General features: G+C 42.5%; 1 pseudogene; it reads right to left on the bottom strand.

The window, feature by feature from the left end:
- Positions 1–11891: 11891 nt before the first annotated feature.
- On the bottom strand, positions 11892–13772 carry LOC125403688 (leukocyte receptor cluster member 8 pseudogene; annotated as a pseudogene).
- Between the last annotated feature and the right edge of the window lie 10699 nt (positions 13773–24471).

Raw genomic sequence — 24471 nt, 5'->3', positions numbered from 1 at the left:
TCACCTAGAATCCTAGCACTTGGGAGATAAAGACAGTGGCATCAGAAGTTCAGAGGCAATCTCAGTGCCATAGAAAGATTGAGGGCAGCCTGGGAAACATGTGGCCTGTCTCAAGTATGAATAAAGAAATGAATAAACTCCCTAAAGTCGTTTTCTTGTGCATCAACCACTGCAAATAAATCCATCTTCAGTAGCCTCTAGGGTTTAGAAGGTAATGTATATGTATTATATTTAGGTACATTACTTTGACCCACTTACGGGGTAAACTGTTGGACGGCCAGTTTTGAGTGCTATCTGAAGAGATGGCTCAGCAATAAATCTAGACTGCAGTGCATACAGTTCTGTTCCTTGGGCCTCATGACTCAGCAAACTCACACAATTAATATATGAAAATACAAAAAGAGAAAAATACCCTAAAACTCCCAAATCCTCCAAAGTTACGAGTTTGATTATCTACTTTGGAGGAAAAAGAAACAAACTAGCCTGATGTCCCAGCTAGACTCACACCCCAGCACTTGAGAGGCAGAGAGGTTATCTTTGTGTTCCAGAACAGCCTGGACTACACGAGGAGTCCCAGTACAGCCGGGAATACACAGAGAGATCCAGTACAGCCAGGACTACGCAGAGAAATTAGTTTAAAAACAAAAGAGGGAGAGAGGGAAGAAGGAAGGAAAGGTAGATTACACTTATTCATGTGCAGAGACTAACAAGGTAGCAGCTGAAGAATGGGGCAAAACAAGATAGGAATTTGATGATAAGGAGACCCAGTAGAGACACGTGTGGACAGACCTCTAGAATGGGCTCCACTGTGAAGATAACATTGTCTCCAAAGTGTATCTGCTGTAGAAGAGGTCCCGTGAGCTAATAACCTATTTGAAAGAGGTTAGCGGACCTGTTTCCTTAGCTACCCTAGTGCTTGCTCAGGAGGCACAGGAATAAATGCTAGAGACAGTTGAAGTAGGTTCCCTGGACTCAATAGTAGCTTTTCCCTTACTGGAGCTGATCTGTCCACGGCCACTGTTAATTAGGCAGTCTGATTATCAGCGGAGACCAAACACTGAAATGCCAGAATGGCTCCACTCTTCAGGGGCAGCAGGTAGGCAGTCTCCTAGTGGAAGGCTGGTTATACTAGAAATCTTCCATCATATGATAGGTTCTAAACATCTTCACAGGATTAGAAACATGCTTTGAATGCGCATTTGCTTCCCACGTTAGTAATGCTTGATCTGGCACCATCCTGTGGACTCACAGGATAGTCTATCCATCACCATGGCAGTTCTTTCTAATGTTGACATTGTCGATTCATTTTTAGGATGGAGGACACATTGTGATCAGCCAAACCCCCATGGAATCTATTGGTTTCTAACAAGCATTCTATCAACCAGGAAAATGTGGCTCAAAAGAATGGTGAAATTTCCTGCTGGAAGCAAAGTTATGGCACCAAAACGGCAACTAGCAGGGTGTGGGGGCACAAGCCTTTAGTCCCAGCACTTGGGAGGCAAAAGCAGGCGGATCTCTGTGAGTTTGAGGCCAGCCTGGTCTACAGAGTGGGTTCTGGGACAGCCAGGGCTACACAGAGAAACCCTGTCTCGAACTCACCCCACCAAAAAAGAATAAAGTAACTAGCAAGTTTAGAATATTTTCCTAAAGAACATTGGAAAAACTTTTAATATCTACCATTAATTTTAATTTTTGTTCATGTGTATGCATATGTGTCATATATGCAGGTGCCAACATAACCCAGAACAGGGTATCTGATTCCCTGGAGCTGAAGTCACAGGTGGCTGTGAGCCACCATATATGAGTCCTGGGAACCAAACGGAACCTCTAGAAGAGCAGCAAGGGCTTTTAACCATCGAGCATTCCCTCCAGTTCCCCTTGTAAGTATTTTAAAGCATAGGCTAATATAACTCAATATTTCTTTTGTATCCAGAATGTATGAGTCCAAGATTTAAGGTGGAAGAATGATCCTTTTCTAACAAGACCAAGTTTTTTAAATTAAATTCTGCATATCTATTTATCTATCTATCTATCTATCTATCTATCTATCTATCTATTTATCTACTTATCTATCTCTTTGTAGGGGTATGTGTATGTGAGTGCAGGTACCTGAGGTCAGGAGAGCATGTTGGATATCCCAGAGTTGGAGTTACAGACGGCTGTGAGCCACCGAACTTGGATCCTCTGTAATAATAATGCCTGCTCTTAACCACTGAGCCACATCTTCAGCCCTACAGAGTGATCCTTCTCAGTAAAGAAATGTTTGCTTTCCAGCTTTACACATAGGTATCAGTGAATTATAAGGTTCTAGCAACAAGGGGAGAGATGCTTCTGCTAGGGGAGCATTGGGAATGTAGTGTTTTAGGCACTAGCCCTGACCCCAGACCATTCTATACTTCTTAGGGGGTTTTGTTAACAGGCAGGCAGGAGTCATAGTCACAGTACTGAGTGTTGAAATTGCAATGGTTAGTGTGTGTGTGTGTGTATGTGTGTGTGTGTGTGTGTGTGTGTGTGTGTGTGTGTGTGAAAGAGAGAGAGAAAGAGAGAGAGAGAGAGCGAGCGAGAGAGAGCGAGCGAGCCAAGGGCTGGCCTTGAAGTCACTGTGTAGTAGAGAACGAGTTTGAACTCCTGATTCTTGGCTTCTACCTCCCTGAGTGCTAGGATCAGTGGCATATGTCACAAAGCCCAGTTTGAGCATTGCTTGGGACAGAATCCAGGGCCTTTTGAATCCTAGGCACCCATTCTATACATTGAACTACATCCTTAACCCTGGACCATTTTTTTTTTTGAGACACTGGAACTCGCTATATGCATTAGGTTAGCCTTGAACTGACAACAATTCTCCTCTTTTAGAGTCCCGTGTTCTAGGATGACAGGTGTAAACCATCGTGCCAGGCTTTTGTGTTTGGAACTTTTGAAGTTGGATGCTTAGTTTTTTTAATTTCCAATGTTATTTTTCAATAATAATGAGGTTAAGTGCACACATTTATCTTCAAATCCTACTTTAGCTTTGAGTCTTTCATTAGTTTTTGAGGTATAATTTTTTCAGCAGTCTTGGTGTTATTTTATCTTTTTAGTGTGAATTTTCCCTGAGCTATGACTTACTTCAAAGGATGTTTTTAAGTTTCCACGGATGGGCGTTTTATTTATCATTTTATTATTAGTTTCCAATTTAGTTGCATCAAGGTCAGAAGATTGTGATTTGAAAGAGAGTGATTATTTGAAATGTACTGACCCTTGCTTTCTTGTGTCTAGTTTATGGTTTTCATAAATGTTTCCTGTGCTGGGCCAACAAAAGATGGCATATTGCCTTTGTGTAGATGATAAAAAACGAGCTATTTTTCCAGGTAGATGCAGTACCATGCTTTATAAGTGATTTGACAAGCGGAGCATGCAATCAATGTGGCCCCATTTGTTCCTTTGGTTTGTTACTTTTGTAAGTGAACACTCGTGACCTTGTTCATATGTTCTTTCAAAGGATGTTTGTTTTCTAGCTGCTAGGTCTAGATATATGCACTGGAAAAAGCTTGTCCTAATTTTCTACATCATCAGTAATTGTTTTTCTGAGAAAAATCTTTTTCTGAGAAAAATCTCTTAATATGAAGGTAAGATCTATTTCTCCTTGTAATACTGTTAATTTTTCCTTCACATATTTCAGACTTGTTACTGAATACAGTTAAGATTAGGATCGTTTATTTTTATAATTAATTGAAATTTTATGAATAGCAACCATTTTTTACAGATGAATGAAACTTCTTACAGGACCTCTGTTTTTGCTGGGCATAGTAGCACACACCTTTATTCCCAGGACTTGGGAGGTAGAAGCAGGCAGATCTGTGAGTTCAAGACTAGACATAGTGAGTTCCAGGATAGCCAAGGCTGAATAGGAAGACCCTGCCTCAAACAACGACAGCAACTAAAAATTTCTGTTTTTTAGACAAATAACTCTCACAAGCAAACAGAATTTACATTTTGAGGGTTTTTTGTTTGTTTATTTGTTTTTTACAACATGTGTGGGCCATTAGAGCATTAAAACCATGATCTAAGCCAGGCGGTGGCAGTGCACGCCTTTATTCCCAGCACTCGGGAGGCAGAGGCAGGTGGATCTCTGTGAGTTTGAGGCCAGCCTGGTCTACCAGAGCTAGTTCCAGGACAGGCTCCAAAGCCACAGAGAAACCCTGTCTTGAAAAACAATCAAAACAAAACAAAACCATGATCTAAACTATTTAAACTACCTCTTCAGGTTTAAAAAGGGCTTATGGTTTAATAATCATTGAATAATATAAAAACAATCAATCAGTAAGAATTGACTAATCAGTTATTGAATGCACTGTGCAATGATGTATACTAAAGCATGACTAAATGCCAGGCTTTCCCCAGACATAAAAAGTGGCGGTTTTCAGCGGCCTGTCAGTGTTGTCCTCTAGACAAAATCTGCTTGTTGCTCTATTTTTGGGCAGGGTTATATTTTATTGGGATGTTTAAAAAGCAGCTGAATAACAGTAAAAAAAGAAGAATATGCCTTAAAATTATTTAGCATCTGATTTTCTACAGAAAAAGGTTGTTGACCCCTTTTTCAGTACAAATCCAATTGAAAGAGAATGCTACTGGCATAGCCTCCTGCATATTAAACTAGATGCTGCGGTAATGGACCAGTGCCAGCAGCACAATTCACTCCTCAAATGAGGCACTTTTGTTTGAATAGGTACATTTCAAAAACAATTTCATCTGGAAAGCCGCACTGCCACTTAACTCTAGTCCTTGGTAATTAGACCCACATGTGAAATCACAGTATGCTTAGGGACCACAGCGGAGCAGCACCGGGTGTTTCCAATGTCAGCAGTTATTAGTGGTTTGAGACGACTTAAATGTTAATAAGATCTATCATTTAGATGTTGTTGATAGGTGGCAGTGGTGCATGATTTAAACACCATCCACAGAAACATGTATGAACATCCCGATTAATTATTTGCAGAAGTAGGCATAACTAGTGAACTTAGGAGATACTCATTTTAAAGATGGGAAATCGAGGATAAAATGAGTGCAGTAGGGGGACTAATTTGAGGGAGGAAGGAGAATGAGGAGTAGGAAGGGGACCAGTGGGACAGACATTTGAGGGTGATGTGAAGCAAATATGAGCAAAGGATGATGATACACATGTGTAAAACCATCGCAAAGAAACTCATTATTTTATATGCTTATTAAAATTATTTTATAAAAAAGAAAATGGATAAAAAGGAAAACAAAATTAAAAAACTGTAACTAAACCCTCTGGAACACAAAGACTAGGGTCTCTCAGTCATTGCTCCCAAAATGGCCTGGGCTTCTATATTAGTTTACAATGGTTGCAGTGGGAAGCTTGTAAGTAAGGCTTTTTAATTTTGGAGGTTTTATAAGACAGGGTTTCTCTGTAGCTTTGGAGCATGTCCTGGAACTAGGTCTCGTAGACCAGGGTAACCTCCAAATCACAGAGATCCATCTGCCCCTGCCTCCCGAGTGCTGGGATTAAAGGCATGGGCCACCACCACCCGGCAAGGCTTTTAATAAACACTACGTAACACATCCTTGAACAGATGCTTTCAAAGTAAAATCAGCTTAGGGTTGTTCAACATATATGGTTTCAGTATGTTAATTAGACAGTTCCTGGTGAGTGCACTATATTTAAGCCACAGAAACCATGACTTCCCTTCTTCAAACTGAGATGGCTAGTCCTCACATTCCTTCCTTATACACCTCTCTTTTGTGTAGTGCATGCATGCGTGTATGTGTATAACTGTAGAGGCCAAAGATGACAATCAGATGTCTTCCTCTATCACCCTCTCCCCGATTATTTGAAAGACTGTCTTTCAGGCTGGGCAGTAGCGGCACATCTTTAATCCCAGCACTTGGGAGACAGAGGCAGGAGGATCTCTGTGAGTTCAAGAGCAGCCTTGTTTGCAGAGCGAGTTCCAGAGTTTCAGGACAGGCTCCAAAGCTACAGAGAAACTCTGTCTTGGAAAACCAAAAAAAAAGACTGTCTCTCACTGATTCTGGAGCCCACCAAATAGGCTGGCTGTCTTGCCTCCCCAGTGCTGGGATTACAGGCATGATTTTCCATACCCAGTTTTTCATGTGGGGGCTGGGGATCCAAATTCAGGTTCTCAAGCTTGTATAGCAAGCACTTTGCTATGATACACATTTTAAGTTCTCAGTAAATGCTGAAGTTTTGGATTTTTCCTTTTTTAAAGGATGTTCACAGTCCCTAAATGTTGCATGCTTTATTTGTGTACGTGATGTTCAATTCAAAACACCATTGCTATTTTCTTTTGAATGATTTTGAGTTAGCATACAACATGAGTTTCATCATGGTGTGTGTGTGTGTGTGTGTGTGTGTGAGAGAGAGAGAGAGAGAGAGAGAGAGAGAGAGAGAGATTTTTATTTTCACTCAGTCCTCTCCTCTAAAGCCCTTTCCATTGATTCACCTACCTCCAGCTATTCCTCCCCCTTCTGCTTTCTTATCACACATATTCAATTACACTCTGTTTCCCAACTGTTGTGTGACAAACCTTTCCTGGGGAGACATCACACATACACATCAACCCGCCCCAGTTAGGGAACCCATGAAAGACCAAAGTACAGATACTGCCAAAGTATAATTTGGTGAACCTATGAAGTTCTTTTTGCGGGGGGGGGGGGGGGTTACTTGCAGGAGCAGAAATGACTCAAAGACAGCTGCATCACCAACGTTCACACCATCACAGGTTAACAACTCACAAAACCTGGGAACCCAGAGTGCGCTGCACAGCTTGCAGCCAGCACAATAGGTGGAAGCATATCCTTTCCAGGTGCCTCAGTTGGTCTAAATCTCCTCCAAGCAGTTCAGTTGGTGTCTGTTTCTTCTAGGCAGCTGGTCTGGTCTCAGAGGGTTTGGGTTTTTTTGTTTGTTTGTTTTTGTTTTGTTTTGTTTTTTTGCAGCTTGGCTCTGCTGCATCTGAGGGAGACACTCAGTTTTTATTGCTTGCTCTGGCACAGAGTAGCCTAGTGAATCTGGTCAGTTTCAGGAACTTCCTGAAGCTGTATTGCATTGTTTACCTTCCTGCTTAAGACTTCCCTGTTGGATGGACTGTTTCTTACTCTTGAGGAAATGGTTATACAACACCAACTCTCTTCAAGATCTTCAAGTTGAGCATTTTCAAATGATCTTCTATATCTCTTTGATTGGGACTAACTTCTTTGTGTAGCCTACTCCTGGGAAATATCTTCTGCTTAGGAGCAACTAACCATTCAGGAAAAAAAAAGAAAAAAAATCATCAGGTTCACTTGCACACAGTAGAAAGATAAACTCCCTATATTGTCTCAATACAACCTCTATTATGAAGCTCATAAATGACATGGTTTTGATATTCTCTTGGTGGATTGAGCTGGGAAGGTGTCCCTGAAAATGGCTTTCACTGTCTAGGCAAGCTTTATGATTATGGCCAGTGTTGTCTTTTAGACAAACAAACTAGAGCTTTTTTCTAATTTCATGTAACTGGTCAGCCATGTGAGAATCATCATTACTAATCTTTAAAAAAAAACAACAACATTTAGAGCTGACATGGTGGCACATGCCTTTACCAGAAACAGGTGGATTTCTGTCAGTTCAAAGCCAGCCTGATCTACATAGTGAATTCCAGGCCAACCCCCACTGCATAGTGTGATCTTGTATGTTCCCAGATGCCATGTAGTATTATTTAGCTGAGTTACATCAGCCAGACACATTTGTCTGCAATTTAATTGCCTGTGTTTCAGACTTGTCAAATGCTATAACTTTTGTTTTGTTTTGTTTTTGAGACAGGGTTTCTCTGTGTAACAGCTTTGGCTGTTCTGGAACTCACCCAACTGTCAACTAGGCTGGCCTCGAACTCACAGGGATCCACCTGCCTCTGTCTCCCAAGTGCTGGGATCAAAGGCCTGCACCACCACCTCCCAGCTTAAATGCTATAAACTTTAAAGGCAGGTCATGAATTCTAGTAACCAGTGTTTACATTTTCTGTCAGTCAAGATACCAACTTGGTTTATATCAATTTCATTAAAGACTCGTGTTCTGGTTACTTATGTGTTAAGGTAACACAAGCTGGAGTCATTTGGGAAGAGGGACTTTCATTGAGAAAATGCCTCTATAAGATTTGCCTGTAGGCAAGTCTGTAGTGAATTTTCTTGATTGATGATTGATGTGGGAAGGCCTAGACCATTGTGGTCAGTGTCATCCCTGGTCAGGTAGGTGGTCCTAGGTTGTATAAGAAAGCAGGCTGAGCAAGTCATGAGGAACAAACCAGTAAACTTAACTCCTCCATGGCCTCTGCATCAGCTCCTGCCTCCTGGTTACTGCTCTGCTTGAGTTCCTGTCCCAGTTCCCCTCAGTAATGGAGTGGAACCTGAGAGCTGTAATTGGAAATAAACCCCTCCTACTCCAGTTGCTCTTAGTCATGGCATGTTATCAAACAGAGACCTAACTCAGAAAACTTGAGCCACTGAGTCACTGAACTGCACAAATAAAAAAGGAACCTGCAGGGCTGGAGAGATGGCGCCAGTGATTAAAAGCACAGGCTGTGCTCCCAGAGGTCCTGAGTTCAATTCTCAGCAACTATATGGTGGCTCACAACCATCTATAATGAAATCTGGTGCCCTCTTCCGGCCTGCAGGTATACATGCAGGCAGCACACTGTATATGATAAATAAATCTTTAAAAAAAAAAAAGGAACCTGCAGGTCCTCAGAATGATACATTTTGTGAAATGACATAGTGTCAAATTCTTCGGGGAACATGTCTTGCAGTTCTTGCACAACAGTTCGGTCAGTCACTTGAGACCTTTGTGAGACTTTCCGAGATATGAATCCAAATGTATCATTTAGAATTTTATTTCCATATTCCAGGGAATCTGAAAATACGTTTTAGTTATCTTTAATATGTTTGCTCTCAGTAAAGTGTGTCCATTGCATCTCCAGTGCTCTGTCCTCAAGAATACCATGGAAGAACTTTTTCTCCGTTGAGCAAAAAGCCCAGGTAACTTGCCATGTGGCATGGTGCCCTTCCAGTTACTACTTCATTAGTAGGTAGATGATCTTCAGCCTTTCCCTCCTTGCTGTTTTTCTCCTCTCCTTCCACTGTGAGCTTTTTCCTTTTCCACTTTTAGGTGGAATCATTAGTGACACCTTTCTATTGGTACACCCAGGCCTGCCGCACTTTGGATCTTAATTTCTGTTTTTAATCTTGCTTTGGCTTCCAAGAACCAGTTGTGGATTCTGATCCTGGTTAGTGCCCATATCCTTTACACTTTTATTGTCTCTGCTGGGAATGCTGGCCTCTGTAATCTTTGAGAAGTTCCAACATTGCTTGCGTTTTGTGACCTGGTTTGTCCAGTAGGGTCTCTAACTTCTCATTTGTTTTATCTCATTTATTTTATGTCATTTTAATAAGTTTTACATTGGGTTTTTTACTTTAGTATCTTGTTTTTTGTTTATTATTATTTTTTGCTTTTTTAGTTTTGTTTTTTTTAGTTTTTTTCAAGATCAAGTTTCTCTGTAGCTTTGGAGTCTGTCCTAGAACTAGCTCTTGTAGACCAGACTGGCCTCAAACTCACAGAGATCCACTTGCCTCTGCCTCCCGAGTTCTGTGATTAAAGGTGTGTACCGCCACTGCCCGACTTACTTTAGTATCTTGTAAATCCATTAGAAATGACCTCAGCAAAGATTGTAACCCTTCAAAGTGATTTCTCCATGTTCCAGTTTCAAGTCCAAGTTGCTGAGACTCAAGCCTCTTTTGGAAGGAGGTAAACATTAACCAGGAGAGATTTTCATTTCCCCTGGGACTCTCCCTGTCGCATTAACACCACGCCTTTCTGAAGTGTTTTTCTCTGAGAACATCCTGGAAATGGATTTTTGCCTATAGAATAACTGTTACAGGGCTGATCAACTTTCAAAACAAGTTTCCGTAGTTGTGGAATTCAGTTTCTGGCCCTCCCTGTACCTACCTCTACTGTCCCCTGGATTTTGAACTCTTCATCATCTGTGATTTGAAATGTGACATGAAAATATACTGCAGTTGCATTCATTCCACTGTGCAGGATGAGGCAGAATGGTCACCACTTTTATTGGCAGAATCTTGTTGGATTGCCATTGAAGGCACCTTCAATTCCTCTTCTGGGTATTTGTGGAAAGCTGAACTAAGGGAAGGAAGGACTTGACTTTGGGGTTGCACAGTGAGTCTGATTTGGGGATTTACTTTTTACGGCTGATGAAATATTCTTGCCCACTCTCGCCCTCATCAAGCTCACAGTGAACCAGGAATCTTCATGCTTTTAGTTATGTTGGACTCTAGTGTCCAACCCGAGAAGGAGTCGCCCCCAGAGACCATCTCATACACCATAGCCGATGCAAAAACATGAGGATTTTATTAATTCTGTCATGACAGGGTCCCCCAGCATTCGGGAAGCTGAGAGACCCCGACTAGCTGGTACAGTCTACTTTTAAAGGAGAAGGCCCCATAGAAACAAGAGGGGTTGTTCCTTGACCATTATGATTGGCTTGTTCGAAAAGGGCTAATACCAATAATTGACTGGATAACTATTGTCAGATCAGATGAGGTAAGAGGTCATTTTGACCCTGTGTCCCAGGGGACTGAGTCAAAACATACGTATATGGGTAATTGTTCAGGAACTGAGTACGTGCATGTGTAGCTGTTAGGTCCTTGGTTCCCAGGGGAGGAGGGGAAGCACTGAGGCACAGAGGCTGAGAGGGTTTAGAATTGTCAGAAATGGCTTCAGAATTGTCTAAAATCTTACAGTTACAATAAAAATGCTGCCTATTCTGAAACTGCTCAGCCTCTCTAATACCAATATTTCCGATGACCCTACCTCCTGACACTCCCTCTGGTAACTCCCTCCCCCTGTCACCGAAGAAATCACCACCATCCCACATTTTCACAAACCTTATTGATTTGGGGTTTTGTTGTTGTTGTTGTTTTTGGGTTTTTTTAAGACAAAATTTCTCTGTAGTTTTTGGAGTCTGTCCTGAAACTCACTCTGTAGACCAGGCTGTTCTCTAACTCACAGAGATCATCCTGCCTCTGCCTTCTGAGTGCTGGGATTAAAGGCGTGAGCCACCACTGCGGAGCAAAACCTTATTGAAATCGCCTTCTTTTTCTCTCTCCCCCTCCCTTCCTCCCTTCCTTGCTCTCTGTAATTTTGGTTTCAGGCCTCCAAAATGTACTGTACTCAATGCTCAAGGCAAGTGAAGGGAGCAGAGGGAAGAGGTGGGAAGGGGAGGCAGGGAGGCATCTGGCAAAAAAGCAGCCTGACAGTCCAGCTGTTTGCAGAAGAAGGGGAAAGGGTAAAAAGAAAAGGGGAGAGAGAAGAAAAATAAACAGAGAGAGAGAGAAAAGAGAAGCAAACATGAAGTGAGCTGCCGATCCATGAAGGAGAGTAGCTATTTTATCCACGTTGTTCCAGGGAGCAGGGAGGGAAAAAGAAGAGGGAGGGAAAAAAATCAGAAGAAACATTGGGGCAGAGGGAGGAAGGGACATGGAGACATGTAGACAACTTAATACAACTCAATTAAGACAAGGCAACCCGGCTGATGTGGTCCCACGAAGATCCTGAGTCCCCAGTACATTGTGGCACTGGTCCGGCTGTGTTGGTGGTGCTGGCTGGCATTTCTGGGGTGAGGGGTTCAAAGGTGGAGCATAGTCTTTAAGCAGCTCCCCTCACCCTGAACACTGAGGCCGCAAAGGCTGGGCAACAAGAGCTTGATGAGACCGATAAGGCAAGAAGTGTGGCTGACTGGTGGCCCGCTGCAGGTGGGTGTGGGCTGGACAGCCTGTCTTCTTTCTGCTGACCCCCCAACATGGGATGGGCCAGCACACAGGGTCAGGTGCTAGAGTATGAGCTTGCCTGAGTGGGTGTCACTTCTCCGGAAGTGGCGGTTAGGGGACCTGGATGAAGAGTGGGAGTGAGGATCCATGTTGGAAGAGGAGCTGTGGTATTTCATGACGACGCTAAGGTCACCAACTCAGCAAAGCTGCTACCTGGAGCTCAGCCAGCACCCTCAAGCCCCAGGAGTTACTGAGTCTGCCCACCCCACCCCATTCCCCCCCCCCCGCGAGGGTGAAGGCTGCTAAAGGCCTTCAATTGCTTCTTCTTGGGCCTTTTAGCCACATGCTCCCTGCTCAGCCCAGGCAGAGGCTCATGATTCCAGTCTATGGTGTAGGCGGAGCCATCCTTGGTGCCAGACCTGTGGCACCTCCTTGAGCAGCTTCTCTGGTCCTTGTCCTTGACTGACTCGCAGGTGGTGAAGCAAAGCTCCACATATTTCTTCATAACCTGCAGCCAATCATCTGGCTTCCCAGACAGCTCCCACCCCGACTGGAAGGCTCACTGTGGTTCTGAGCTTTCTCTGAGTTGAACTGGGAGCCAAAACTACAGTGTTGACCCTTGCGTTGGAGCTGAAGTTCTGGTTAGTGACAGCCAAGGGCCACTTCTGGATGTTAAACATGAGACCTCCAGTCCCAGGGCCTGGTTTTATGCGGGCCCACAGCTGCTGACCCTTCTTGGACTTGGCAGGCTTTCTGCAGCTGCGTGGGCCATATGCATGCCCTGTAGGTGCCCCTGTCTGCCTGTGCTGAGTGGCTGGGACTGTTCCAAGCAGAGAGCCATTGCTTAGATCATGTGTCCCTTGCTGAAGGTTCGAGGGCTGAGGGGACTGGGCTGCAGGTAGCTGTGTTGGACCCTAGAGTCCAATCACTGAGGAGGAGTTGCTCCCCAGAGACTGTCTCTCACACCACAGCTGATGTAAAAGCATGAGAATTTTATTAATTCTGTCATGACAGGGTCTTTCAGCATTCGGGAGGCTAGAAAGACCCCGAATGACTGGTACAGGCTATTTTTAAAGGGAAAACCACAGAAGGAAGGGGTGTCTGGGGGTTGTTCTTTAACTATTATGATTGGCTTATTCAAAAGGGCTATTACCAATAATTGGCTGGAGAGTGGTTGCCAGATCAGATGAGGTAAGGGAAAACATCTGAGGGTCACTTTGCCCCTTTCCCAGGGCCTAAGTCAAAACATCAGTCACTGAGTCAACACCTGAGGGTTATCTTGCCCCTATTCAATAACTGAGTTCTATTTGGAGAACATTCACAAGGACTCAGGGAGATGATGGAAAGTTCCCAACATTTCAGTACGTGTGTGGGCAATTGTTAGGTCCTTGGTTCCTGGGGGAAAGGGGAACGTTACTACTGAGACTGAGAGTTGTCAGAAATGGCTTCAGAGTTCCACAGCTGCTGAGGGAAAGCCTGGCAGGCCATACTCTCATCCATGTTGGGGGACTGGAGGCTGGCTTAGAGTCTCTTGGTGCTGGGGAGCTGATAGCTGCTGAGCTGTAGCTGAGCGCCAGGAACTGGTTATCCCATACTGCGAGGGGGAGCTGTGTCACTGGTATGTGCTCATGGGGGAGTGGTAGCTGTAAGGCAAGGTAGGCATAGTTGTATTGCCTATGCATCAGTAGCACTGTTGCTGCTGTGGCGAAGCTGAGGCTTCTGCCTGAGAGCACTGGCTGCAGGCCCACTGCTGTTGGCTTTGGAGCTGCTGGCAGCCTCTGCTTTGCTGATGCTGGCCAGGGTCTGGTGGGCCTTCTGCCACTCTGGGTTCTTGTGCATGGGAATCTCCATGCCATTCTCTCTGCTGGCCCCAGCCACCATGCTGAACAAAGAAGACCAATCTGTGCTGCACTGATCACCCACGTTGGCCGCCATCTGGACCTTGGGGTATAGGGAGTGGACCTGGGAGCCAGACTGCCTTTTCACTGTCAGCTAAATAAATGTCTGTTACAGTCATTGGATCTGATGTGACAGGACTCCGAATAGCAGGTGAGCTGAAAGTAGGCAAATGGCTTAAATTTTGAAAAACATTCTGGCATGTTTTACGATTGTCACTCCAAGATTGTCAGCATTCTGCCAGGATGGAATCTGCCTATAGGTGACAACAAAAACATTCTCAACCCATGGTGCAAATCTTCCATAGATCACAGTGATTATCTCAATTCTTCATTACCTTCAAAAAGGATGGCAGCCCTGCCTGCCTCCTATAACAAACAAATGGAACAATCAGTTCTCTGCCAACGATGCTCCTTTTCTTCTCTGTTTGCTTATGGAGTTCTTGAGAATCTTTAGGGTTATTCCATTTATGAAGGCCAAAGTGGCCTCTGAATACAACTACAGCAGTTTTGGTTTATTTTAGTCAACTGGTTCCATTTATTTATTTATTTATTTATTTATTTATTTATTTATTTATTTATTTATTTATTGTGTGGGTGTGGGTCCATATGTTGTGACAGGTGTATGGAGGTCAGAGGTCAGAAGACAACTCGCAGGGGTTGATTCTCTGCTTCCACTATGGGATCCTGGGATGGAATTCTCCTTTGTTAGGCTTGGAGGTAGGCACTTTTGCCTGTTGAGCCATACGGCCAGCCTGAGCTTTGTTTCAGAAGAAAAGCTTTGTGGCAATTTTCTTTTCCGTTGATTTGTTACTGGTTGCCTGGTGTAAACACCCTCAGGAAAGCCAAATCTCCCATCATTAAACCCGAGGATTCTTTCTCTGGTGTCAAGTAACTTCTCTGACCTGTTTGCCTTTGCTTTTCCATGGTCCGGTGTGGGCATCTTTACCATCCCCAGTACTGTTGAAAAAAAATGGAAATGGTGGTAGAAGAAACTTTAGTTTTTGCCACTTGAATACATGCGTGGCAGCAGGAAAAGAAGAAAAAAAGATGTTAGATGTTAGGTCCTTCCGGTGCTTTGGCCAGCAAGGGTGTGTCCAGGACAAGCCCTGGCACCTTTGCGCAGTGCGCCAGCAGACATCCCAGCTGCTACTTAAATCTTGGCTGGTTCTGTTCTGTGCCTTAGAAGCATTTCTCTCACTGCTTTCTGATCCCCTTCCACCTGTTCGCTAACTGTTCTCCTTTCTTCAGCAGTCATGATCTGAGCTGTTCAACCAGGTGTCAACTGGTCAATTGGCCTGGGCAGACAGGTCCAGTTCTGAAAGGATTTCCCAGAATGTTATCTCTATAGGAACCAGCTAAAACCATTCCAGGATTACCTCTTGGATCTAGAATCTGAAATCAATGGCTACAACAATGCCCATAAAACAGAGTTAGTACCCATACCTGTGAGACAGAAAGATGTAGGTCTGTCTCTACAGCAGCTGGAGCAGCAGTATTACCCAGTGCCACTGCAGGAAGAATGGATGATGGCTGCGGGCTGCTGGTCCAGGGGTTCTCAAGCCCTGGGTGCTGGAATCTACAACACAGACCAGCTCCATGACTGATGGGCTCCCTGGTTGTTGGGGAGGAGGGAGAAAGGACGTTCCTCCTTAAGTCTCTTTAAACCTTCCAATTGTTGAATGGAGAGATGGCTCAGTAGTTAAGAGCACTGACTGCTCTTCCAGAAGACCCGGGTTCAATTCGCAGCTCCCACATAGCAGTTCACAACTGTCTGTAAATCCAGTTCCAGGGGATCTGACAGCTTCACACTAATGCACATAAAATAAAGTTAAATAAATCCTAAAATTTCCAATTATATCTCTGTCTCTCTCTCTCTGTCTCTGTCTCTGTCTCTGTCTCTGTCTCTCTCTCTCTCTCTCTCTCTCTCTCTGTGTGTATGTGTGTGTGTCTGTGTGTATGTGTTTTGTGCTGGGGATTGAAGCTAGGGCTTAACACATGTTAGGTAAATACTCTACCCCTGAGCTACCTTCTAGCCCCTAGAAAACAAAACAGATCATAGTATTTGATTTGTGCCTTTCCCCAGGTATTTCCAAAGTTTGCAAACTTTTTTGTCCCTATGCTTTAGGACTGTCTCTTAAAAATAGCCAGACTTCTTTAAATCAAGACAATATTCTTTTTTTAAACTGGAATATTTAGTATATTTATATTTTAAGAAATAAAGGTTAGCTGGGTGGTGGTGGTGCACACCTTTAATCTCAGCACTCAGGGAAGCAGAGGCAGGAAGATCTCTGTGAGTTCGAGGCCATCCTGGTCTACAGAGTGAGTTCCAGAACAGCCAGAGATACACAGAGAAACCCTCTCTCGAAAAACCAGAAAAAAAGAAGTTACTGTTATATTTAGGTTTTAAATCCTATATGCTTCTTTTTATTATTTGTTTAGTGTTTCCATTTTCCTTCTTTGCTGACTTTTACAAAAAATATATAAATAGACTTAAATTTAAATTTTAGTTTTTAATACCAATTTTAAGATATAGTATAATTACATCATTTCTTCTTTCCTTTTCTCCCTTTAAGCCCTTCCACATAACCCACATTTTTCTTCTTTGTTTGATTATTTTTGTTTCCCTTTTTAAAACAGGGTTTCACTATCTTAACCAGATTGTTATTGAACTCAAAATCCTCCTGCCTCAGCCTCCCACATAGGGATTACAGGTATGCAGCACTGTGACAGGTAGAAAAATCTATATTCTGGATCTTATTTATGAGATCAGGAAGAGGTAGGCACTTTTTAAAATTCCTTCCTTAACCCTTCTCCTCCTCAGACTGTATTTCTCAGTCCTTTACTTATATATTCTGGGTACACTTCTTTAATAAACTGCTTGTGTTTGAATCTTTGCCTCAATGTTTACATACGTGAAAACTAGTTTACAGCAGGATATATACATGCAATAAAGCTCCATGGACCGTTAATCCAAGACTCTTCAGTTCAGCCTCAGGCAGATTTTTAGGACAAAGAGCAAAAACAGCCACATGTTTTGCCAAAATATTGTAAGAATGGTTTCTAGATCAGTTGTTAATATCATTCATCTCTGCAAGTTCTTGAGCTGGATCTAATTCACATTGTTCTCAGCACTATTGTCTCCCAAGCTCTTAGTAGCATGGCCCACTAAGAGTTGCTTATAGTGTTTTAACTGCTTCCCTAGTACAAAGTCCCCAAGTCTTCCACATTCATCCCGTGAACAGTGTATGGTCAAACCTCAGCAATAGTTTGAATTAATGGCATTGACAGAAGAGATATCAAGATAGCCTAGTTAGTGTAACATGTAGGGCCTGCTTGTTTGTGTTTTCTGTCCCCGCCTGGTACCCCACAACCGGCAGGCCCCAGAGAAAAATCAATCACACAGATCTCTGTAAGTTATAATGCTGATTGGCCCATTAGGTCAGGCTTCTTACTGGTTAACTCTCACATCTTGATTAACCCATTTTTCTGATCTATGTTAGCCATGTGGCTCAGTACCTTTTTCAGTGGGGCAGCTTACATCCTGCTGCTTCGGTGGTCTGGGCAGGAGTTGGAGGAATCAACTTCATCCTCCCCAGAATTCTCCTGCTCTCCTTACATCATTTCCACTTCCTGTCTGGTTTTCCTGCCTACACCTCCTAACTGGCCAATCAGCGTTTATTTAAAACATGATTGACAGAATACAGACAATTCTCCCGCACCACTTCCCCCTCTTTTTTTAAAAAAAAAAAAAGGAAAATATCCATAGTCCATATTTTGAGAAAGTGGGTGTAGTATTCCAGGCTACTTCCAGCTGGCTGGGGGCGCTGATAATCTTATGGGGACCTAAAGAAAATTTAGAGTTATGATCAAGTCCTGACTGAAGTATCCTGTGAGTCTTATCATCTCAGACAGCAGTCTTGAATCTGATCTGGATTAAGAACTCAGACATCTGGGCCATCTGTTCCTGTCGGAGATTTTTCAGGTGGCCTCCCTTGGTCAAACTGGATTTTTCTTAACTCAGAATAAATCCAGAGCCTCTCATTTTCTGTGGGAACAAAAGCAAAATCTCTTCTCCAATGTAACATACCTTTTGACTTCAATTTTGAAGCCAAGGTATTTTCAAAATACCTATCTTAAATTAATTCTGCAGCGTTTATAAGCAAATATTTTTTAGCAGCTGTTGCTCCTTCCTCAGCATTCAAACAATTTAAAGAGAGCACAATAGCAAACAGTATCAAGATTCTTTGTATATTTTCCATCTTTATGTGGCTTTATTTTAACCTCTATTTCTTTTATTTTTACTTTTAACTTTTGACTTTTTGAGACAGGTTCTCTGCATATCTTTGTCCTGGAATAACTCTGTAGACTAGGCTATCTTTGAACTCCCAGAGATCCGTCTGTCTCTGCCTCCCAGGCTACTCGTTCTTTCTTTCTTTCTTTTTTTTTTTTTACTCGAGAACTTTAACCTTTAGCCTGTATATATTTTTAACACAATGTAAACCATTTAGAGGGTTTCTTACTTTTTGAATCTCTCTTTACTGTATATCTCTCTTTTTCTGACCACATGGGTCTCTACGGAATATGGAGAAAACAACAGTCAAAAGCTCTTAAGGGGTTTCAAGGTCCTTGTCGGGAAGCAAGCTGCAACATTGTTTCCATAGTCTGGACTGCCTGCTTGAAAGAGTCATGAGTTTTCCCTGGCCGGATGGCCGGCATTTTAAAACAGCGCAGCTTTTTTTTTCCTGCTACAGCTGAAAACTGAAATGCTTTACTCTAGTCTTTCCCAAGCTTTCTCAGGCTTTCTGTGGATGCAGTTATCCATGTGGGCGCCATTCTGTAACATGAAGGGCCGGCTTGTTGGGATTTTTGGGTTTTCTGTTCAGCCCCCAGCTGTTTAGTCCCAGAGAAAAATCACACAAAGATTTCTATAAGTTATAATGCTGATTGGCCCATTAGGTCAGGCTTCTTACTGGTTAACTCTCACATCTTGATTAACCCATTTTTCTGATCTATGTTAGTCATGTGGCTCAGTACTTTTTTCAGTGGGGCAGCTTACATCCTGCTGCTTCGGTGATCTGGGCAGGAGTGGGAGGAATCAACTTCATCCTCCCCAGAATTCTCCTGCTCTCCTTACATCATTTCCACTTCCTGTCTGGTTTTCCTGCCTACACCTCCTAACTGGCCAATCAGCGTTTATTTAAAACATGATTGACAGAATACAGACAATTCTCCCGCACCACTTCCCCCTCTTTTTTTAAAAAAAAAAACAAAGGAAAATATTCATAGTCCATATTTTGGGAAAGTGGGTGTAGTATTTCATGCTACTTCCTGCTGGTTGGGGGCACTGATAATCTTATCTCAGCACTATTGTCTCCCAAGCTCTTAGTAGTGTCGCCCACTAAGAGTTACTTATAGTGTTTTAACTGCTTCCCTAGTACAAAGTCCCCAAGTCTTCCACATTCATCCCGTGAACAGTGTATGGTCAAACCTCAGCAATAGTTTGAATTAATAGCATTGACAGAAGAGATATCAAGATAGCCTAGTTAGTATTGACTATGTTATGTAGTTGCCAGTAGTCACTCTTATGTAGATCTACAATGAAAAGAAGCAAGTTGGACAAAGAAACACAAAATATACAATTTGAGGAGAAAAGAGACACCAGGAAGGGTAACAGAGCTAAGTCCAGTGCTCAAGGAGAGAAACAGGTGGGTTTTTCTTGTTGTTTGTTTATTTTTTTAAAAGCCTGTTTCTAAATGAAATATAAGGAGTAGTGACTTCAGGGCAGGACCTCACTTAGCTAAGCTTCTAACTCATGAAAATGAATCAAAGAAACATATAAGCAGTGAAGAAAGTCATCAACAACAGAAAACTTATACAAATATAACGGAAAAATTGTACCAAGTTCTAGCCGCTGGATGAATCAGAGTGTGGCAATTTTGACCACGTGGTTCTGTCAAGGATAGAAGAAAAGGGTTGTGGAATCTCATTCCACTACTAAGGAAAGCATCTGAGGCCAGGAGTATATCAGGGGTGACCCTGTATGGTGGCCTAGAGAGGTCATTATGTGAAGCTGTGCAGGTGAAGCCTGATTTGTGTTAGAGTTGCCAGAGTCATGGGATACCTGCCAAGGAAAACTGCTAACAGGGAGTGGAAACAGCCCAAAAGAACTATGTTGCAGTCAACAAAGCTGGAAGAAGGTGGAGATCTGATGAGCGTTTTGACATCAGACACAGAGATGCAGAGTTTAGAGTTTACCCAGCTGGTTTTCAGTCTTGCTTTGGTCCAGTGTTCCCTCACTATGCTTCCTTTTCTTCATTTTGGAATAGTAATGTATATGCTGTGCTATTATATGTTGGATGTATGTGGTCTGCTTTTTTATTTTGATTTTACATGGTGTTACAGTTAAGAAATTGCATGAAATCTAGAAGAGACTTTGGACTTTGCAACATTGTTGAGACTGTGACAGACTATGGGGACTTAAGGAGTTGGACCAAAAGCATTTCGCATTATGATATGACTTCAAGTCCCTGGGGGACAAGGAGTGGAATGTGACTTCACAGCAATAGGACAGTGACTAAGACAAGGAGTGTGAGTCATTTGGCTCCTTCTAGTCCCAAGTTACTGTTATCTTTACTTGTTAAAGAAAGAAACAGAATCATAGAGAATAACTTATGTCCCCAAATTTATGATGCTAAGTAAGGAAACCTAAGTTCATATTCAAGTGTTAAGGTTGGGGGTGGAGCTCAACAAAGGAACACTTACTTGTTCAACATGTATGGGATCTTGAGTTCCATGTATACTATCACCAGAAGTCAGACAGAGACAAAAGCCAAGGAAACCTAAACAAACAATCTTCCTTCTGAGAAATATACAGATAAGAATGTGGGCTCTATTACTTGAGCTGTGAGAGAGAAGAAGAAAATTAAATTGAAGGGAAAACAATGAAAAACTGATAGGAAACAAGAGTTCTAATCTGGGCCCTGATAATACCTATCAGATATGTAGTAAGGTCATAGTTATCAAACTGATTGTTTTGACCCTGCTGATATTGACAACTTTCTCTCTTAGGATTCTAGACCAACCTCTGCCCTGCCGTTTCTTTCATCTCTGCTTCCCCTGTGGAAGTCCAGTTCCGAACTGAAGATTTTACTACTAACAGACAATGAAAAGGTAATTTTCATACCAAAGAATTAGCCTGGATAGGATGGAGCTAAGGGGACTGACCTGGCATAAACAACTCTAGCCTAAAATACAGAAGTTATCAGGTAGCGTGTGTTAAGGAACTTCACTATTTTAGATGTTATGAAAGCTTCTGTACTCCCCTTCCTTCCTTCCTTCCTTCCTTCCTTCCTTCCTTCCTTCCTTCCTTCCTTTCTCTCTTTCTTTTTTGGTTTTTTTGAGACAGGGTTTCTCTGTGCTGCTTTGAAGCCTGCTGTGGGACAATGGTCTTTTATCCTGTCACTCGTATTATTTTTAATAAAATGATGATTGGCCAGTAGCCAGACAGGAAGTATAGGCAGGGCAACCAGGTAGGAAGTAGAGGCAGGACAAGTAGAATTCTGGGAAGAGAGAAGTTTCAGTCTGCAGTCGTGACCCAGAGGACACAAAATGTGACTGTCTTGCCGAAAAAGGTACCAAGCCACATGGGTAACACAGGCAAGAATTATGGGCTAATATAAGTTAAAAGAATTAATAGGAAGTCTGAGATACTAGGCCAGTCAGTTTATAACTAATGTAGACCTCTGTGTGATTTATTTGGGACTTAATAACTGCGGGAACCGGGCAGGACAGAAACCTCAGTCAACAGAATGGTGCCCAACGTGTGAACAACTGCATCTACATAAAGCTTGAGAGAGTTTGGGAAGTAATTCTAGGCAGAAAAGTATATAGTTAAGCATGACTTATTGATAGTAGCATTTTCTCAGGTGGGTTCTGTTTGCTAAATGCAAGCACTCCCATTTAGGAGAGGCTTCCTGACTCAGCTTTAGCTGTAAAACCTTGCAGCTCTTTTAAGAGGCTCTGCCACAAAACACTTAAATGGTGTTTATGAATAGTGGCACTAAACATGGCTCTGGCCTGTACCTCCACTGTAAAGCTAAATTCTCAGAAAGCTAAAAAAAAAAAAAGAAAAAGAAAGAAAGAAAGAAAGAAAGAGAAAAAGAGAAAAGAAAAAAATGGGGTGGATCTAGCCGTGAAAGCCACAGCTTTAATCCTAGCAAATTAAAGACTCATGTGGTCAGAAAAAAAGAGATATACAGTAAAGAGAGATTCAAAGATGAAGAAAACCTCTAAACAGTTTATAGTGTGTTAAAAATATATGTAGACTTGGGAGAGAAAACAAAAAAGGATAAAGTCCTTAAAATAAAAAGAAAGAAAGAGAGTGGTTGGGTATGGTGGCAAACACCTTTAATCCCAACAGTTGGGAGACAGGCAGACAGACCTCTGTGAATTCAAGTCACGGTAGCACACGCCTTTAATCCCAGCATTTGTGGAGCAGAGGCAAACAGACATCTGTGAGTTCAAGGTGTGATAACACACACCTTTAATCCCAACACTAGGGAGACAGAGGTAGACAGACCTCTGTGAATTCAAGTCATGGTAGTGCATGCCTTTAATCCCAGCACTTGGGGGGCAGAGGCAGGCAAATCTCCGTGAGTTCAAGGACAGCCTAGTCTATAAAGGGAGTTCCAGGACATCCAAAGATCCACAGAGAAACTTTGTCTCAAAAAGCCAAAAATTATAAGTAAAAATAAAAGAAATAGAGGTTAAAATAAAGCCATGTAAAGATGGAAAACACACAGAGAATCTGGATACCATATGTTATTATGCTCTCTTTGAATTGTTTGAATGCTTAGGAAGGAGCAGCAGCTGCTAAAAGATATTTGTTTATAAATACTGGTGAATTAATCCAAGATACATATTTTGAAAATATCTTGACTTCAAAATTGAAGTCAAAAGTTATGTTACTTTGGAGAAGAGGTTTTGCTTTTGTTTTCATGGGAAATGAGAGGCTGTGGATTAATTCTGGGTTAAGAAAAATCAGGATTGATCAAAGAAGACCCCCTGAGAAATCTCTGATAGGAGTGGACGACCCAGATGTCTGAGTTCTACATCCAGAACAGATTCAAGACTGCTGCTTGAGATGATTAAGCCTCACAGAATTTTCCAGTAAGGACTTGACCATAATTCTATATTTTCTTTTTGGTTCTGTAAGATTATCAGTGCCCCCAATCAGCAGGATATAAATACTTTAGAATGTTGGTTACAAGTTGTTATGGATAATGGTCAGGAGAAAAGTTAAACAAAGATATTAGATTCATAGTTCTTGGTTTTTTTTTAAAAAAGGGGGGCGGGGAAAGTGCTGTGGGACAATGGTCTTTTATCCTGTCACTCGTATTATTTTTAATAAAACACTGATTGGAAAGTAGCCAGGCAGGAAGAATATGTGGGGCAACCAGACAGGAAGTGGAGGCAGGACAACTAGAATTCTGGGAAGAGAGAAGTTTCAGTTGGCAGTCGTGACCCAGATGCAGAGGACACAAGATGTGACTGCCTCGTCGAAAAAGGTACCAAGCCACATGGCTAATACAGACAAGAATTATGGGCTAATATAAGTTATAAGAGTTAATAGAAAGCCTGAGATACTAGGCCAGTCAGTTCATAACTAATGTAGACCTCTGTGTGATTTCTTTGGGACTTAACAACTGCGGGAACCAGGTAGGACAGAAACCTCGGTCAACAGGAGCCTGTACTATAACTAGCTCTTGTAGACCAGGCTGACCTCGAACTCCCAGAGATCTGCCTGCCTCTACCTCCCAAGTGCTGGGATCAAAGGCATGTGCCACCACCACCTGGCTCACTTATTCTTTCTTTTGTTTGCTTTCATGTGCTTATTCTTTACTTCTGTCTCCTAAACTCTCATATATTATCAAGACTGCTTGATATTAAAATTACCTAAAATCTACCTACCACGCCACACATGAGATTGTCAACAAAGTAAGCCTCCAATCCTAGCCCTTTTCACAGATTGCAGTCCCTCATTCCCTTGTTGGCACCCATGAATTGTTGAGATCACCAGGGAACAATACTCTCATCTGCTGAGACAACAGCCAGATGTTGATGGCAAAGAGAAAGCAAGATAACAAGGATACAAAAGATATGATAGCTTTGCAATCTTATAGGGCATAAAGCCAATTAGCTCTGAGCAATTCCTAAGGGAGTCATCATTTTATATAAAAATAGTTCTGTTGGCTCCATGAAAGGGGAAAACCAAAGCCCCAAAGGACATCCCTGCACTCAGGTCATATTGCACTTGTGGTATACTGGGTAATATGCATATTGCACACACTTCAGAGTTTGGCAGGAGGCATCACCATGATGTGTGGCAAGGTAAACTATAATGTAGCAGAAGGGGACAGTTTGCCCTCCAGATGACACTGGTGTGTGTGTGTGTGTGTGTGTGTGTGTGTGTGTGAGAGAGAGAGAGAGAGAGAGAGAGAGAGGGAGAGAGGGAGGGAGGGAGGGAGGGAGGGAGGGGGAGAGGGAGAGGAAAGGAGGGAGGGAGGGAGGGAGGGAGGGGGAGAGGGAGAGAGAGAGAGAGAGAGAGAGAGAGAGACGTTGTTTAGCATCCTACATTGCAGAGGACCCATCTTCAAAACACTCATAAAGAATGATCGCACCTAAAATGTAGATGAAGCTCAAAGTTGGGGAGAATATCTCTACAACAGATTATATAGAGAAGAAT

This window comes from Myodes glareolus, chromosome X (assembly GCF_982192425.1).
Source record: "Myodes glareolus chromosome X, mMyoGla1.1, whole genome shotgun sequence".
Taxonomy (NCBI): Eukaryota; Metazoa; Chordata; class Mammalia; order Rodentia; family Cricetidae; genus Myodes; species Myodes glareolus.
This window is presented reverse-complemented; position numbering and strand designations above follow the sequence as displayed.